The following is a 4,924-nucleotide window of genomic DNA, read 5'->3' as shown; positions in this document are numbered from 1 at the left end:
CAAATGACCATATTACCTCTCCTAATAATCCTTTCCTAACTACACCTTCAAGGGCACACTAGTCCATTCACTTCTATTTCAATTCTACCATTTTCCATCTAAACTTGTTACTCACAGCAGTTACAAATGGTTACCCAGGTTACTCAATCACCAATAACTATAACCACTAGTTCTCAACTCAACTCACAAAATTCCCCAAAATACCCCTAGGCTCCTCCCGAGCCGGGTATAAAATCCCGTTGTGACTTTTGAGTTAACCAGCTCTCTAGGACCGTCTCGGCACGTGCATCACAATAATAATATCACACTCCCGTGGTACAAATCACATAATAAAATTATCACATATATGCCCTCAGTGGGCTAAAATTACCAATTTACCCTTATCATACAAACGGGGTCCACATGCATATTTATTTCACCTAAACATGCATACTAACCACATATTCATTAAATTCACATAAATTAATGCAATATAACAATTATTGCCCTCCCGGCACACTAATCAAGGCTCCAAGCCTTATTAGCAAATTTAGGTCGTTACACATATGTCTGTACTTTGAAGGGCTTGCTAACATTTGGCAAGGCAAGAACAGGATCCTTCATCATGGCTTCCTTCAAACTCCTGAATTCTTCAGCACACTTGTCAGTCCACGCCCAAGTCACACTCGTTTTCAGAAGCTAGGTCAAGGGTGTCGCCCTTCTTGAGTAGCCATCCACAAATTGTCTATAGTAGTTGGCTAGGCCCAAGAAGGAGCGGAGTTCTTTCACATTTGTGGGGGCTTTCCATTCTTGGATTGCCCTCACCTTCTCCATATCCATATGAATTCGGCCATGTTCCACAACGTGGCCTAAGAAATTGATGCTCTCCTGTGCAAACGAGCATTTCTCGCGCTTCACATATAGCTGGTTCTCTCTCAACTTCTGAAACACTTGAGCCAAGTGTTCTTGATACTCTTCAATCTTGGCGCTATAAACCACGATATCATCCAAGTACACCACCACGAACTTATCTAGATACTCGTGGAATACTTGGTTCATCAGTGTACAGAAAGTAGCAGGTGCATTTGTCAACCCAAACGGCATTACTCGAAACTCAAATGCTTCGTATTGAGTAACACACGTTGTCTTTGGTTCATCCCCATCTGCAATCCTCACCTGATAGTAGCTCGATCTCAAGTCCAACTTTGTGAAGTATTTGGCTCCACTTAGCTGGTCGAACAAATCAGCGATCAGAGGGATGGGGTACATGTTGCGAACTGTCACCTTGTTGAGAGCCCTATAGTCGATGCACAGTATCAAGCTCCCATTGTGCTTCTTCTGGAATAGCACAGGGGCACCAAATGGCGCCTTCGACATTCTGATGAAGCCTGCCTCCAATAACTCTTTTAGTTGTTTCCTCAACTCTTCTAGCTCAAGGGGTGCCATTCTGTATGGCGCTTTTGTTGGAGTTTTCGCTCCCAGCACCAGCTCTATCTGGTGATCAATACTCCTCTTTGGTGGCAAGGCTTTGGGGAGTTTATCTGGCATCATGTCCCCATACATCCTTAAGACCCTCGTAATTTCTAGTGGAACAATATCTTCCACTACTTCTTCGAACACGGTGGGTACAGCTACATAAGTGGGCTCCTACTTCTTCACACCCTTCTTGAACTGTAAATTTGATTGAAGCTTCACACCAGGGGGTGGTTTCACCTTTGCAGGCACCATTGAAGACGTCTCTCCCATTATGAGTAAGCTTCCAGTGGCAGGAATTGGAATGGTACCTTTCTCGGTTAGAAAGTCCATTCCCAAAACTACATCGAAGTCATCCATATGGACGACCACTAAGTCAGTCTGCCCCTCCCACGTGTCGATTCTAACTTTTACCCCTTTAGCCATGCCAGTTGTGGCCAAGGCCTTGGAGTTGATTACTTTCATGCAGCCTGTATCTTTCTCCAGATTTAGTCCCAGTCGCTTTGCTTCAAGTTCAGAGATGAAGTTGTGGGTGGCGCCAATATCAATCATCACGCTTTTGGCGGGCTTGCCATTGATAGTGGCATCCATGAACATTAGCCCCTTCCCAAGGGTCTTCTTCCCTTTTTCTCCATGTTTCTTGAGAGCATTCAACAGGCGGACAACGCCCATGTGCGCGTACTCTTCATCTTCCTCTTCTCCTTCGCCATGTTGTTCTTGGCCAATGAGGGCATTCAGCTTGCCCCTGCAAGGGAAAACTGCCGACTTATGAGGGCCTTTGCAAAGCCAACAAGCTAGCGACTTCCTCCCTGCAGCAGCATCTGTACAACTGAAAGAATTGGACTCAGTTGTCCTCTTCTCTCCCCCACTCTTGCCCTGCCAGGACTTCCTATACTTCTTACTCCCAGCGCTACTTGAGCTGGTTGGAGGAGTAGCCCTTTTCGGCAGGCTGCTCTCCGGAGTGTAATCTGTTAAGCGTTCAGCAGCAGCTTGAGTAGTGGCAAGATCAGACACACGCTGTCTTTGAAGTTCTTGTTTGGCCCACGGTTTCAGTCCCTCGAGGAAGCAGAAGAGCTTGTCTACTTCGGACATGTCCTTTATATCGAGCATTAGTCCTAAAAATTTCTTCACATATTCTCGGACTGTCCCGAATTGTTTGAGCTCTCTCAACTGGCATCGAGCTATGTAAGCGACATTTTCTGGCAGAAATTGCGTCTTTAATTCTCTCTTCAGGTCTGCCCAAGATGTGATGGTGCACCTGCCATTCTCTATGTCATCATACTTGGTCCTCCACCACACCTTGGCATCCCCAGACAAATACATGGTAGCCATGGCGACCTTTTCGTCTTCCGAATCGGCCCGCACGGCTCTAAAATAATGTTCCATGTCGAAGAGGAAATTCTCCAAATCCTTTGCGTCTCTGGCCCCATTATAGGGCCTCGGCTCGGGTACTTTAGCTCAGCCATATTCCATACCTGTCGGCCCTGTTGTAGGGGCATTCCCAATTGCTTGCATGGTCAGGTTTACCTTGGCAGTTAGCTCAGCCATTTCTTCTTTGAGCACGCCAATTGCCTTCCTGCAGTCTTCCGTAGTGTCATTTATGGAAACTTCTTGTTCCTTCAGCATGCGCTCCACTGCTGCGATGCGCTCTTCCGACCGAGGGGAAACAAAAGTACTTGTTGGAGTGTTTCTTTTCTCCAATGCGATTATTCTGGATAGGAGAACATCATTTTCCTTTTCCAGCGCAGCAATGCAATTGTTTGCATCAGACGATCCCAAGTTATGACTTGCAGAGGAAAGATCCCTGACCCTTTCATCCAGGCCATCTAATTCCCCCAACCGCTTCTCAAGAGCTTCGATCCTCTGAGTTTTGCTCACCATAGTGTGTTTTTCCAAGCTCTTTCTAACTTGGCTCTGATACCAACTGTCACGGGCCGACTATTTGGGTACTCCAACTAGACGGAACGTGCGGCACTTGCAGACTCTTCAAGCTAGCAAGTCAGCCTACAACACACACCTATAGGCAAACAAACTCAGTGGTTAGCCACATACACATCTCGGACATGCAATGGGCAATAACGAAGTATGAGCAAGCACAAAGCAATTCATTCCTAGGAACGTCCACACAACACAAAGCACACAACAAGGCAAGTGGCATGCAATGGCCCAACGAAGACAACAAACAAGTAACACATAGGCAATAAGGAAGCGCCATGGCCATCAGCAAATAGGGGCTAAAGCTGTGTACTCCCTTGCCCTATCAAGGCTATATATTAATAAAACAATATTTATCCATACTTGCCCCTGTGTGCTTCCTTGTTGCCTATGTGTTACTTGTTTGTTTTCTTCGTTGGGCCATTGCGTGCCACTTTCCTTGTTGTGTGCTTTGTGTTGTGTGGACGTTCCTAGGAATGACTTGCTTTGTGCTTGCTCATACTTCGTTATTGCCCGTTGCATGTCCGAGATGTGTATGTGGCTAACCACTGAGTTTGTGTTTCCTGTAGGTGTTTGTTGTAGGCTGACTTGCTAGCTTGAAGAGTCTGCAAGTGCCGCACGTTACGTCTAGTTGGAGTACCCAAATAGCCGGCCTGTGACACCCGACACCCCCTCCTGAGCGTTGGTCCTCATGTTGATAACTTCCCTTAGATCCTGAGGTTGTGCATCTTTCTCGAGCCTATCAAACACGGTAGTGGTGTTGTTCATCAGTTCCTTTCCCTTGCGAGACTGAGGGTGTAGGGGTGGTAGGTCTGCCTTGCTCTTGCTGGTGCGATCCTGCCCCCAAGCCTCTCCTCCTACATGACTTGGAGTCTTTGAGTGGCCATTTCCATTCCTGTCACGTCTCTCAGATGTCTGACCTTCCTATCCTATGTCGTTTCGTCTGTCCCCCTGGGAGGGGGCCTTCGGGTTGGTAACACTCTTACTCCGAGAGGAAGTGTTATTCTTCTTAATCATGGAGGAGGCAGTCTTGGACTGCGCCTCTTCATATTGTCTCTGGTAAAATGTCTCTGAGAGCGTCCTTGGGGTTCGACTCCTCCCCTGGGACTCCCTGTTATTACTGTCTCGCATCCCTACTACTTTGGCCTAAGCCTCCCTCATCGTCTGAGCAACAACTTCCGCGTTAGCTCAGGCTAACTGGGTAGCTGCCTCCAAGGACACAACAGCCTCCTGGTGCCTCTGGTTAGCTTCTTGTTCCCTTTGGATCATCCTCTTGACCTGATCATCAATCTCCCACCATTGTCATTCCGTAGTCATCCTCTAGAGGGCAACTTCTGCAGCGAAGGCCTCCTGCCTCGCCATAAATTGCGCCATCTCCTCCTGGTGAGCATCCTGTGGATCTTTTGCATCAGGTTGATGTCCAACCTCCACCTGAGGTTCGTTAACAGGATCGATGGGATCCTGAGTGGTGGAATTCCTGGGGGCTGTCTTCTTCGTCTGACTGGATTTTGGAGGCATCATAAAACTAATGAAAGTA

This window comes from Humulus lupulus, chromosome 7 (assembly GCF_963169125.1).
Source record: "Humulus lupulus chromosome 7, drHumLupu1.1, whole genome shotgun sequence".
NCBI lineage: Eukaryota > Viridiplantae > Streptophyta > Magnoliopsida > Rosales > Cannabaceae > Humulus > Humulus lupulus.
Note: the sequence above shows the minus strand (reverse complement) of the source record.